The sequence below is a fragment of the Cynocephalus volans genome, chromosome 16 (assembly GCF_027409185.1).
Source record: "Cynocephalus volans isolate mCynVol1 chromosome 16, mCynVol1.pri, whole genome shotgun sequence".
NCBI lineage: Eukaryota > Metazoa > Chordata > Mammalia > Dermoptera > Cynocephalidae > Cynocephalus > Cynocephalus volans.
Genome location: NC_084475.1, coordinates 20,701,305 through 20,716,149, shown reverse-complemented (window position 1 = coordinate 20,716,149; position 14,845 = coordinate 20,701,305).

Here is a 14,845-nt window from a genome sequence, read left to right as displayed (position 1 = left end):
GAATAGGTGATTACATTGTAGGACTATGCCATAGTGAATGGATTAGTAATGGTGGTCAGGGGCATGGTTGTGAGGGCTTAAAAGGAGAGTGCATGAGAGTCTTTCTCTGCTCTGCCATTTTGTGCCATGTGAGACTCCTGCATTGCTGTAAAGTCACCGCCAAAGACGGTCCTCACCAAATGTGTTCCCTGGACTTTGGACTTCCCAGCCTCCAAAACTGTAAGCAATAAATTTCATATTCTTATAAATCACCCAGTTCCAGGTATTTCATTATAAGCAACAGAAATGGACTAATACAGAAAATTGGTACCAGAGAAGTGGGACATTGCTTATATAACAAATGCTTGAAAATGTGGAAGCAGCTTTGGAACTGGGTGTTAGTCAAAGGTTGGAGGAGTTTGGAGGACGATGACTCAGAAGAAGTCAAAAAGATGAGGGAAAGTTTGGAACACTTAGAGACTGGTTACATGCTGGCAAGGGACTTATTGGAAACTGGGGCAAAGATCACCCTTGCTATGAACTGGCAAGGCACTTGGTTGCGTTCTGTTCATGCCCAAAAGTTTTATGGAATGTGAAATTTAAAGGTGCTGACCTAGAGTATTTGGCAGAAGAAATGTCTAAGCAGCAAAATATTGGGGAAGCTGCATAGCTACTTGCAGCAGCCTACACTGAGTTATGGCAGAAAAGACATAACATAAAGCAGAATATATAATTAAAATGGAAGCAGAGCATAAAGATTTGGAAAATTTGCAGCCTGGCCATGTGGTAGAGAAGCAGAGAACATTTTCAGGAGAAAAATGCAATGGTACGAAGAAGATTAGTACAAAAGAAAGGGATTATCAAGAGAAGGGGAGAAAGACCCTGAAGGCATTGCAGAAGCCTCTGGGGCCAACCCTTCCATTACAGGCCCAGAGGCCTAGGGACATAGAATGGTCTTGGGAAACAAGCATGAAATGTCCTCCTTGGGCTCGCTGCACAGGGCCATCTTGGGAAACTGCTTCCAGCACCAGCATCCCAGCTGCTTTGGCTGCTCCAGCTGTGGCTAAATGGCTACAGGTCTGGCTGGACCCACAGCTTTGGAAGATACAAGCTGGAAGCCTTGGCAGTGTCCACGTGGTGTTAGGTCTTTTTTTTTTTTTTTTTTTTTTTTGCCAGTAAGGGGATCGCAACCCTCGGCAAGGTGTGGTCTGCACCACACTCAGCCAGTGAGCACACCAGCCATCCCTAAACAGGATCTGAACCCATGGCCTTGGCGCTACCATCGCTGCACTCTCCCAAATGAGCCACGGGGCCGGCCCGTGGTGTTAGGTCTTTAGGCTGACAGAATGCCAGAGCTGTGGAGGCTTGGAGCCTCCACCCCGATTTCAAAGGATATATGGAAAAGCCTGGGGGCCCAGGTAGACATTTATCACAGGGGCAGAGTCACCACATACAGCCTTCGCTAGAGCAATGCCAAATGGAAATGTGGGGTTCAAGTTGTGTTACCTTATGGTGGTTCCATGTTTTTGGTCAAACTGTAGAAAAATCTTTCACAGGACCAAGTGGATTCTTCATCACGGTGCTCAGTAAAAGAAAAGGAAGAGAGGGATAGACCCAGGGAACATTCAAACAATAGGACTTTATTGAAAAGCAAAAGTATGCGCAGTATTGTGAACAGGCATCTCTACAAGGTGCCTTGGATTCCAAAGGGGAGGGTTTATGTATTGCTATGGGACAAGGGTGTTTCTCTGTCATAGCTAAGGGGAGGAATATTTGGCCATGGGGGAAGATGTAGGGTAATTAAGCTGTCGTCAGCTCATTATGAGTTCATTAACTGCCACACAAGAAGGTGGTTAGTGCCAGTCTAGTCTGAATGTTTATAAGCAGCCTCCCTGGGGCATGTCCATTTTATGTCCCTATTACGTCCTGCCTGGTTGCAGCAGAGAAACTCCAGCAGTGCCATGTCTAGTGGAGCCATGAGAGCAGGACCACCATGGCGATCCCAGAATTGTGTAGCTACCAGCATGCAACACCAGCCTATGAGAGCTGAAGCATGGCCTCAGACCAGGGAAGTCATGGAAGTGGAGCTGCTTGAGGACTTGAGGACCCAACCCCCACACCAGCGTGCAGAGGACATCAAACATGGAGTCAAGGTACATGACTCACCAGCTTTGAGATTTAATACCTGCCCTGCTGGGTTTCGGATTACTTAGGACCTGTTACTCCTTTCTTCTGGCCTATTTCTTCCTTTTTGAATGGGAATATGTACCCCTATTCTTGTTCCACCATTGTATCTTGGAAGTTATCTACTTGTTTTGGTTTTAGAGATGGGACTTTGGACTTTGAACCTTTAAATTGAAACGAGTTAAGACTTTGGGGATGAAATGAATGTATTTGTGTGTGAAAAGGACATGAATTTGGGGGGCAGCCAGGGGTAGAATATTATGAATTGAATTGTGTCCTCCCAAAAGTTTAATGTGTTGGAGTCTGGTCCCCACTGTGATAATGTTAAGAGGGTGAGAAGTCCTATTATGGGAATGGAAAGGTGGGGCCTTAAAGAGGTGATTAGGTTGTAGGACCATGCTCTAGTGAATGCATTAATCCTGGTGGTCACACGTGTGGCCCTGAGGGCTTTAATAGGAGAGTGAGTGAAGAGATTGGCCTCTCGCTCTCTCTGCTCCACTATTTTCTGCCATGTGAGCCTGTTATAGTAACAGGAACAGACTAATACAACCCAGGAAACTGTATAAAAATAAAGATACCTGATTCCACCTCAGGCCTACTGAATGAGGGAGCGGGAAGATGGGGATTCAAGGTCTGTGCTTTTTAATCAGGCAACCCTGATGATAGCTTAGAACCAGCGAGATTTGGGGATATTAGACAGTATTTTCTCTAAAATCTCCTCCAATGATCCACTTCCAGTCCTGTGGTGGGTCCTCAATGAACATTTACAATGAATGAGTGAGCACTATAAAGCACTTGTCCAAACTTCCATCTCACAAAGCAGAACAAAACTCACCCTCTCCCCAAAACTGTAGAGCAAAACATACTCTCTACTGTTTTACAGATGTAACCCCTGAACCAAGAGGGCCCTTGGGGTCCAGGTCCTGGACTGAGGAAGGGGACACACACACATTCTGGTCCCCAGCCCACCACCAATTCCTGCAGGCATCAGCAAAGCCTCTCCCATTCTCTACCCTCAGTGTCCTCATCTGTAACACGAGGAACTTGCAGAAGGTGAATTTCTTTTTTTTTTTTTTTTTAAAGATGACCGGTAAGGGGATCTTAACCCTTGACGGTGTTATCAGCACCACGCTCAGCCAGTGAGCAAACCGGCCATCCGTATATGGGATCCGAACCCGGGGCCTTGGTGTTATCAGCACCGCACTCTACCGAGTGAGCCACGGGCCGGCCCTGCAGAAGGTGAATTTCTAAGAATACTTCAAGTCTGAATTTGTGATTCATGTAAAAACCATAAAGCATCTGGTGACAGCCTAGCTCCCAATCCAGAGTTTCAAGAATGGGCTTGAATCATCATGGCATCATGACATTTAAAAGAAACCTTATTCTAATGTGTTGTGGATGATTCTGTTCAAGTCCCAGACAAGGAATTGAAAGAGTAGCCCCAGATTTTTGGAAGGCAGCGAGTCTCTATGACTAATGACAGGCTGGAAACTCAAGGGCTCATATTTCTCACCTGGGTGATCCTGTTACCGTGGCGTGTGATCAGCTGGACACTTGGGCCTGCAGTTCCAATTTCCAATGTCTCCAATTCTTCACAAGCAAGGACATCTGCTTTCCACAAAGCCTCTAAATAAGATGATTTAATCTTGAAAGTGTTATGAATCTCAGAAAACGCATGCAACGTGGTCTGAGTCATGCTATGAAAACGGGGGAGGTGCTGCTGATGACCTGCCCGTGAGTCTGTTATTGTCAGTCACTCAAGACTTGAGTGCAGAGGTGTCTGTAAGGCCGAGAGCCACTGAAACCATCCTGCTGCTGGTGAACGTCAAGCTACAGACATGGGACTGAGACATAAGAGAGGCTTCTAGGCCCAGCTCTGATCCAAAATAGCAGAACAACCCTCAACCTGACTGAACTGGGGGGGACGGAACCCATTCTATCACGTGAAAGTAGACCAGATGACCCCTTCCAGCCCTAAAACTTGGACTGTTTGGCAACCAGAAGCCAAAGATACAGCAAAGTGAGCAAGAGAACAAATATAAAAGCCTGAGAGTATTGGGCAAATACAGCCAAAGTCGGGGGTAAGTGCAGCGAAAAATTGGGGCGTAGAAACGGTCAGCACCAGTGGCTCCGATATACAGCCACTACCAGGATGGCCAGGGTGGCTGGGCTTCCACAGCCCCCAGGCTTGGCTGCTGGCCCACCGCAGCTGACCTAACCGCCTCTCAGAACAGAGGACCATCACCGCCGAGGCGTTCCACCTGCAGGCAGAACGGGCTGCGTCCCATCCTCCAGTGCTGCGGTCTCTCCACTAAATCAATCAAGGGCATCGAATGTGTTTTGTCATCAAGAATCAGGAGCGCGCTGGAGGTCAGGGAACTCTAGAGAACTGGGTGCTTGGCTGAGCTCTTGGTTTCTACACAAGGAGACCGGCCAGCTCCCATCCTTTCCAGAGAAATCTGTGCTTAGCTTAAAAGAAACCAAAATAGATCTCAAGTACTTTGCTTTTGTCTGAGCATCATTACTCTGTTTTTAGCAAAATCCAAGCCACCCCCCTCTGCAGGTCAGATATTTTGATGACAGTGAAGTGAGGAGGGGAAGGGAGGGAAGGTGACAGGCCTGGGCATCACCTTCAGTCGGAAATGCACGGCTGCCCATCCCCAGCTCCACGTCATCTGTCTAAAAATACGGTGATACTTACGTGTGTGATTTTCACCCTCCACGACGAACCTTTCTATTTTATTTATCATTTTCTTACAATGAGCATGTAGATTCTGATAAGCAGAAACAAACATCAGTGTTATTCCCATTTTTAAAAGGGGGTCACCCCGGAGCAGCATGGCACTATGGTGAAAAGTGCCTCTTATTAAATAAACTTCCTGCACTATCCTCATTTCTTCTCTCAGAACTGAGGGTTTCTGCATATTCCTGTCCTGACAGAGCCAGCAGCAAGACAGAGCTGGGAGGAGACATCAAGGCAAGGGAGCAGAAGTGAACCCCTAATGGAAACAGGACTTGTCCCCGGCCCTTTCCTTCCCATTCCGGGGCTGTTTTCTGGAGGGCATTGAAGAGCCTCTGTGAGAGCCTTGAACTTGAAGCAAGGCTGGAGCAAAGGGACTGGAGGAGAACGTGCCCCAAGCCCACACCCCACTGGCTCTGGCTTTGAGCCTGGGCACCCTGACTGGTCATTGTTGGTGGGCCAGGTGACCCATCTCCAAGATCTTACGAGATCAGAAACCGCTGTCCACGGCCCTTAGGAAAGGAATAAAGGCCAGTGTCCTTCCCAGGTCAAAAATCCCATTAGGGTGAGCACCCTCCTTCCTCCCACAGGACCCTGGAGGTGGAATCGCAAAGATAGGGTCTATGCCCATAGCCGACACAGTGTTTAAAAAGAGAGAGGAAGGGCCGGCCCGTGGCTCACTTGGGAGAGTGCAGTGCTGATAACACCAAGGCCGCGGGTTCGGATCCCTATATAGGGATGGCTGGTAGCTCACTGGCTGAACGTGGTGCAGATGACACCATGTCAAGGGTTGAGATCCCTTTACTGGTCATCTTTTTTAAAAAAAAAAAAAAATAATAATAATAATAATAAAAAAATTAAAAAGAGAGAGAAACCTTTTATGATTGAGACTATTGAGAAAATTTGTTGTCTAATAAAACAATGCAAACTGAATTTTTATAGCCTTTTATTTTAATAATGTTGCCTACAATAGATTATACCTTTATGAAAATACAAGTAATATAATCAACTGTCTCTTTTTAAACTCCCCATTTGTTATTTTAGGTAATATTTACATAACATCAGTGATTCTCAATTTCTCATCTGAACACTAGATGCATTTTAGGTAATATTTACATAACATCAGTGATTCTCAATTTCTCATCTGAACACTAGATGCCGGGGCCGAGTCCAACCCTCCCGTTGTCTCTGCCTTCAATAGGAGAGATTAGAGAAATACGCCTGGAAGTAAAATAGTATAATCCTAATACTTAGTGCATATCGATGGTGAGCCAAGCCCTTTTCATGATAATTAACTCATTTAATCCTCCTAATAACCCCATGTAAATCTCGTTTTAGATCCATTTTATCAGGAAGGAAATTGAGACACAGAAAGATTAAATAACTTTCTCAAGGTCTCTCTGCCGGCCATGGCTGGGAGAAGATTCCAATCGGGGAAGTCTGATGCTAGGCCCAGGTCCTCACGACAGGCAGCAGGGCCTGGAGCAAGGGCTGCCTGTTAGCCTGTGAATGGCAGCCGGGAGCCAGCAGCGCCTGCTCGTGCTGGGAGTCACACAGGCCTAGGTTCCAATCCTCATCCTGGATTTCCTTTCCCTGGGACACTGGGAGAGGAGCTGGACTTACCCCATCCCCAATTTCATCTGTAAAATAAGGAAACTATGTTTCTATTTCATAGAGATAGTGTGAGTATTAAAAGCTAATCACTCAGGGCCGGCCTGTGGCTCACTCGGGAGAGTGTGGTGCTGATAACACCAAGGCCACGGGTTCGGATCCCATATAGGGATGGCCGGTTCGCTCACTGGGTGAGTGTGGTGCTGACAACACCAAGTCAAGGGTTAAGATCCCCTTACCGGTCATCTTTTTAAAAAAAAAAAAAAAAAAAAAAAGCTAATCACTCAGTAAGCACTCAATAAAGGTTAACTCTTCTTATTAACAAACAGCTGTGAGAAATAAATTCCATCTGGGTTGACTAAAAAGTCTGCATGGAAAACACAGCATGCGTGCTTGCCCTTCAACAATGGATTTCCTTTTTTTGAATAACTTTAATTGTTTTTCCAAACAAAGAGACTTATATGTGGTGGGGGAGGTGTAAGATGGAAAAGCCTCATTTTTCATGGGAGAAATTATATGATAAGACTGAAACTGATTTTTAAAAAGTGAAGAGAGAGACTGTAAACATACTGCGTAGAAAAGTTGAGGTTAATAAGAGAAGAAACAGCCGAGCATGCAGACCAAGGCCATCACAGGACCAGGAAGGGTCGGGGACCACCGCCCTCCTGGCATTATAATTCCAGAAATAGTATTTGACATTTTAAACAGCATCACATAGTACTTTGACAGTTTTTCTTTATTTTAATTTTTTTTTTCTTTTTTTTTCAGCCAGTCAAATTTAGCAGTGGAGGGTTATATACCAACTTTGGTTATACTTCTGTATTTTAATTTTACAAATAAAAAAACACTTGCTAATGTATTTTAAATTTTAAAAATAAAAAGACACTTGCTGGAGGAAATTGGAAAATGTCAAAAAGAACGAAGACAAAAATAAAAATGACCCATTATTCCACCGTCCAGAGGAACCACTGTTCCCATTTTGTAGATTTTCTTTTTGCCTTTTCTTTTTGGCACATATATACGTTTTTAATAATTTAATTTGCTTTTTACATTTAAAAAAAAATATTATTCTGAAACATTATTTTGGAAGTAAACAATTCTATTGCCCAGAGATAACTACTATAGACATTTCTTTGTATAGCCTTCCAGTATATATTATAAACATATATTATAAATGGACATTGTTAAACAAAATTAGAGGAGGCCATTGTTTTGGACTAAGCCCCTGTACTAGGCCCCACCAGATCAGACCAAACCAAAACAGCGTCACTCATGGTCAATGCCACGAAATCCAACTGAAAGTTTAAGGAAGCAGATAGATCTAAAAACAAACCAGGGTTTTTTTCCTCCCGAAAACAGGAGATTCTAGCATAGTAAGAAAGTCCCCTCTGCTCTAACCCTTATGAAAAGGTAACCTGACGTTAATCAGGTTTTTTTCTATCGTTCTGTTTCCTTGATTCCACCTTTTAAAACCCACTGTTCTGCCATTTCCCAGTGAGATTTGACACCAAATAAGTCCATTTACAACTGTGACAGGCACACAGAAATGGTGAGAGAGTGATCTCAAGTTTGAGAGGGTCACCAAAAGTGGAGAATTGTTCAATTAAGTTTGGCCTAAAGGTTTCTTTGGATGTAGTGAACTGTAACCTAACCTGATGCGTAAACAGACTGTAACCTACCCTTGTAACAAGTAGCCACATCTCAGGAAATTACAGCAGCCGAACTTCAGTCAACCACAAGCAACCAGCTGCTCGAACCAGGTTCAAATAAGGCAAACACTGAGCTTTGACCAGTGCAGCTGTTTCTGTAGGTCACTTTTTCCTTTTCTCTCCGTAAATGCTATCTGACCACGTGGCAGCCCCAAAGTTGCTCTGGACCTGTTCCGGTTCTGGCGGCTGCCCGATTGTCAAATCATTCTTTCCTCAACTAAACTCTGTTAAATTTAACTTGTCTAAGATTTTTCTTTTAACAACACACTTGTGTGTATAATTTTTGCAAAAAAGAATCATTTTATTTTGTAGAAACAGCCAGAGTTAACTAAACATTTTATTTAGTGACTTGTCTGTTTCACTCGTTATTGCGAGAGCATTTTTCTGTGTCTTCATTCTCCAAATCGACATCAGGAACGGCTGCATGTGCCCCTAGTGCAGTGAGTGAGTGGGAAATCTGGAGGAGTGACCCACAGAGAAGGACTTAGCTTTTTTTAATTGTGGGCACAGCCTTTGGAGCTGCTGCAAGAAGCCATGATCTTCACTTTATTTAATGAAATTCCACAGCCTTGAACCTCGTTATCAAACATCCTCCCAGTCATTTTCAAAAGCCTGGTGAGGGTACCTTAAACCTGTATGCAGAGCCTTTGGAAGGCTGTTGAATGTTCAATTTAGTACTGATTAAAATAATAATTGTAATAACAAGGGCTGACATATACAGTACATTTCCTATGTACCAGACCCTGTTCTAAGCACTTCACACATGTCAATACTCACAACATGCCTATTGTGCCCTCTTTACAGATAGATGAAGAAGCCTAGGCACAGATAGACTAAGTAACTTGCCCAAGGTTATACAGCTAATAAGTGGTGGAATCAGGATTCAAAAGAGCAAGTTGGCTCCAGAGCAGAGGTTCCCAAACTTTGTTGTATCTCAGAATCATGCAGGGAACTTTTAAAATTCCATATGCCCAGGTTGCACCCACACCCACTAGAAAGTCAGGGGATGGCAGCTTGACATGAGCCTGAGTCCTCAAGTGATATTCCATGCATAGTAGAGTTTGGGACCCACAGCTCTGTGGCCTGTATTCTCAACAATTGTGTTAATCATGTACAGGGAGCTTGTTTCCAGCCTCCCTGTTCCCTGAATGAGGCAGTAAGATTGCTTCTTGAAGAGTGAGAAACATGCTGTTGTGTGGACTCATCCAGGCTGTGCAGTCTACCCTGAGCTGTTGGTGAGGGCCAAGTCCAAAGCTGGGAGGGAGTTGGTTGGAGAGGGCTCATGGTGGGCTGGGTTGGTCCCACATGGTGGAACAGATGTCCCGGCTTCCCTGAGGCAGCCCCAGTTTTCATTCATTGCTCTGACATAATTATTAATAGTGCCCTCTTACATTCTCACAAGTGTCCTGGTTTGGATAATAACCCATAGTCACCCTACCTTTACGTACTCTCACGGGACCTTGTATGTTTTATTCATTGCATTTATTCTAATTCAACACTTACTTATTTTAGTGTCCCTTTCCCCTGCTAGATAGAAACTCTGTGAAGCAGGGAGTGTGTCTGTCTCCTTCTTCGTTGTATCCCCTGCTGAGAGCTCAGAGCCTGGTGCACGGTGTGCGTTCACAGTATTGGCTGACTCAGAGGAGCAGAACCCCGAGGAACCACTGCTGGAAAAAACGGGTGGAGAGCCAGCACTGGCAGGGACAGCCTGGGTGGCTCAGACTGCCCAGGGTGACCATCAGGGCACAAGGCATACAAATGACACTATAGGGCCACAGCAGATAGGACTGACCCTTGGATGGAGTAAGCAATGGGGGAGGGGACCCACCTGAGGAAGATCTGAAGAAACTCCTACCCCCGTCCCCAAAAGATGGCTGCCCAGGGATTTTATTTATTTATTTGGCAGTTGGCCGGTATGGGGATCCAAACCCTTGAAGTTGGTGTTTTATCACTGCACTCTAACCAGCCAACCAGCCAGCCATGCCCAGGGATTTAAAGGACAAAGGCTTGGGGTCATGCTGACCTAAATAATAGAAGAAAAGCAACTTTAACTTGTACCCCAAAGCGAATGACATGGGATACAGGAACATCCCTGCCCGTGAATCTTTGCTTTCATTTCTCTCAGATTATTTCCTTGTATTAGTCAAGGTATGCTTAGTGCCAATACAGCAACTCTCCAGTCTCAACAGAAGGTCATTTCTCACCCACATGATAGTGCAAGATGCTGTTTGGGGGTGACCTCTGGGGTCCTTCTACCATCTTTCCACCATCCCTGTTGGATGTCTGCCCCGAGCTGGAGGGAGTGCCAGTGGGGAGAGCATGAGTTTCTATGCTTCTGGCTGCATTCAATTGGCCAGAACTTGGTCACATGGCCACATCTAACTGCAAGGACTACTGGGAAATGTAGTCTAGCTATATGAATACAGATATAAATTTGGTAAATAATGAGCTACAAGATTTCTTCCTAGAAATGAAAGTAATGGGTCAAAAAGGATATATAAAGGAGCTAGCCTGTTAGCTCAGTTGTTAGAGCATGGTGGTATAACCCCAAGGACAAGGGTTTAGATCCCTAAACTGGCCAGCTGCCAAAAAGAAAAAAAAAGAGTGTGTCTTAGTTGGCTAGGGCTGCTGTAACAAAGTGCCACAAACTGGTGGCTTTAAACAACTAATTTACTGTCTCACAGTTCTAGGGGCCAAAATTCAGAGATCAAGGTGTGAGCAAGGCCGGGCTGCATGTAGGCTCTAGGTGAGGACCTGTTCCATGCCTCTCTCAGCCTCTGGTGTCATCAGCAATCCTGAGCATTCCTCAGTTTGCGGCTGCGTAGCTCTCACTCTGCCTCCACCCCCACACGGCCTTTTCCCTGTCTCTGTGTCTCTCTGCTTTTCTCTTCTTGTAAAGACACCAGTCATATTGGATTAAGGGCCCACCCTGAATCATCTTAAGGTACACCTTAATTATGTCTGCAAAGACCCTATTTCCAAATAAGGTCACATTCACAGGTTCCGGGGCTTAGAATTTGGACATAGAGTATTTTTCTGGAGGACACAATTCAACTCATAACAATAAAGGGTATGAACTTTTTATAGGTTCCTGAAATACTCCCATGTTGCCTCCAAGAAGATGGTTCTGCTTTGCAAAACCCAGCCTGAGAATGTCGTGCCATCCCGCCTTCCCCCGGCTGGAGAGCAGCGTTGCGGTTTTCTCTCTTAGTTTCATCACCTTGATTGTTGCAGATGTGATAAGGGAACAACAAGATCTCGTTTTTGTTTTGATGTTCACTCCTCAACAAAACTGGAAAGTGCAAAAAGTGCTCAGGCATCACCTTCCCTGTCTCAGCTGAAGGGCGGTGCAGCATCGTGGCCAAAGGCAGGGACAGAGCATCGGCCAGTGCTGCGGAGCTCTCCAGGGGCTGGACAGTGTCAGTCGGCAATGAGTGGCCGCCGTGGGACACAGCCCAAACAGGGACTTAGGAACATTTGACCGGCAGTCGTGAGATGCCTGGATCATACAGTTCTCTTCTTGCAGAAGCAAAATGGATGAAAATTTCCATCCCTCCATCTGAAATGAACGTATCTAGCAAGGAGGCTGGGATGGCTTCGTCACAGGGCAGGCTGGCTCTGAGGTTGCAGGGCATGGACACAGCTGCCACTCAGAGGGATCGTCCACAAAGCAACGCTGCGAGGCCACTGGTGCCGTGGCACATCAGAACACTGTGTGCTTCGTCCAGAGTCCCCACCCCCAGTGTGACTCATGCCAGCCACCTCATAATGTGTGACCCATTCCAGGCAGAGTCCCTGTCAACCAGAGGAAAAGTGTAAATGGAATTTGTGTTCTGTTTTTGCCATAGTTTTGGTCGTTGTTTTTTTCCCCATAACTCTCTGTCTTCCTCCCATATTTTCCCTTCTCGAGTTTTCAATCAGAGGGAGATGCCATCAGGGAACCTGAGAGTCCCTGTCTCCCCTCGGTGTGTGTTCCCTGTGGCGGCAAGGCTGGTGAGGAGAGCAGCCTCCGGACTCTGAGTTTCTGTTCATGACACTAGTCGTTATTACCTTCGAGTGAAAGTGTTCGCTACGCTTATCTCCCTCTTACGTGTATATTTTCCTTTCATTTATTTTGAGAATGGTTTGAAATTTTTACGCATCTTCCATCCCTTGCTCCCTAGAGATGGGGAGGGGCGGCCCCTTCTTTTCTCATCCTGCGGCACAACTGCCACTTGTACAGAATCCCCAGAGGGACAGTCTCCCTTCTCTGCTCCTGTGGGGTGAGTAGAGAGTCCCCTCCACCCCCCACTCACAAGTAAATTTGAGGAGGGCTCTCCTGGGGGCTTCTGAGAACCTCACCTGCAATCTAAGCAGGGAGGTGGACAGAACCAAGTGAGAGAAAAAGAAGGCTCGTGTAACCATCAAGCTGGTTCCCACGGAATCAAAGGCCGTTGTGGTGGCAGAGCTGCGAGGCAGGCTCAGGTACACTCAGAAACTCACTTCCAGAAAACAGGCGGCATCGCTGACCTAAATCATCCTACGCTGAAAACATAATCAAGGCTATGACCCCCTCTGTCCTGGGTTCAAGTCCAGGTATGCCCAGAGGGTGTGTCCGCGGTCCCCTCTCCCTGTTAGTCCTCACCATCGCCGCCGCCACCCAATTTATCCTGGCCCCCATGCACTTGATTAGATGGCAGTAGCAATGGGATCCATTCAGAAGGCTGAATTTCTCATGAGCTGATTTTCTTCTCAAAGAGATGAGCTGTACCCCACCACCCCCTCTCATTTGAAGCATGAAACATTGTGCAAAAGAGTGGGGTCCAGCCATTCACACTTCGGGGGTGCTGGACGAGGCCTTTGGAATGAGACTGAGCCAGATTCCAGCAACACTCTGAGCCCTCAGGCAAGTTACTTAACCTCTTTCTCTCTCTGAGCCTCAGTTTTCTCATCTGTGGAATGGGGAAAGATTACCCTATGCATTGGTTTGTGAGAATTCAATGACATAGGAACTTTGCAAAGTGATTCTTTTAAAGCCTAAATCAAGTAGGGACCCTCCAAGGCTCAAAAGTCTCCAACAGCCCCCATCTTACTCAGAATAATTCCAGAGTCCTTACCTTCACCCCCAAAGCCCTACAGGATGTGACACCGCTACCTCTCTGCCACATGTCCTGACCCCGCTGAGCTCTGGGTATGCTGGCCTCTGTGCTCTTCCTGGGACACCCCAAGCCAAGCTCATTTGCACCTCCAGACCTTTGTCGTTCCCACTGCCTGGCACACACTTCTCCAGACACCCACAGCCTGTTCCCTCCCTCCTCGGGCCACTCAGGGGAGCCTTCCCCGGCCACCCCTAGAACATCCCCTCCCTGCTTTCCCTCTCTCCATTGCCGGCTCACCACCTGGTACATCTCATGTTTTGTGCCTTGCTTCCTCTTCTGGAAGGCAAGCCAGGAGGGCAGAACTTTTGGTCTGTCTTGGTCTGCTGCTGTACTGGTGTCGGTCACAGAGCAGATGAATGAACCAAGGGGAATCAAGTGGCCAAATGCTGAAATGATCCCCACAAAATGGAGAAGCTTCTAGAGCAGGCTGACCCCAGGCATCTGGGAAGCACATGTCCCTCACTTGGGGACCCAGTGGTCCACACGCTGGACATGACCTCTGTCCAAAGGGGAGAGGGATCACAGACCACCTCACCCAAATGGGGGGGTGGTGCATCTGGGAAGTCTTCATGGGGAAGAAGCATTTTGTTTCTATTATCAACATTCTGGAAAGAGGTCACAGTTTGCAGGATTGCTGAGGCAGGAGGAAGAAGCCTCTGGAGGAAGCAAAGCTGGCAGGTGACTGTCTGGAGTGGGGAGAGTGAGTTGCAGGTGACAGTGAATGGGCTGAGCAGGTGGAAGAGGTGGCAATCTCCTGAGGGCAAGGGGAGGTTATGAGCATACCAAGCTGGGAAGCACTGCTGGGCCAACTAGTTTCCTTTTTGTGGGCGGCTGGCCAGACCAGGGCTCCAAATCCTCGACCTCGGTATTATCAACACCACACTCTACTGAGCAAGCTAACTGGCTGACTAGTTTCTGCATCACTTCTCTGTCTAGGGTGGTGGTTAAAGACGGCACACCAGGAGGCAGAGACCTTCGGGCTTGTCTGCAACGGTGAGCAGAAGAAGGACAAAGGCCACCCACCACCATTATCTCCCCCATCCCCAAATCAAAATGGTACCAGCTTCTGCAGTTACAAACAACAGTTTGGTCTCCTGAGGCAATACAGGTAAAATTTGATGGTGGCCCAAACCCAGGCGTGGGGGGAGGGGTGGGGAAGGAGGGACGAGGTTTGGAGCTATTTGGGAGACAGGTGGTGGGGGCTCAGAGGTCAATTGGCTCGGGGTGAGCAGGAGGGGGACTCGGAGAGCAGTCCCATAGTTCTGGATCAGGCACACAGGCCACTTGGACGCCGGGCTCAGCGGAGCTGGAGCCAGGCTCCACAGGGAGTTCCGAGGCCATGCACGGAGCTGTTGTTACCTGTCACCAAGGATGGTGGGAATAGTTTGATGGGATGGAGATGAGGGAGGGATGGCATTTGCTCCTATTTGGAGCTAAGATAGGTGAGGAGCTGGAGTGGAAGTTCCGGGAATAGGAGGGCCTTT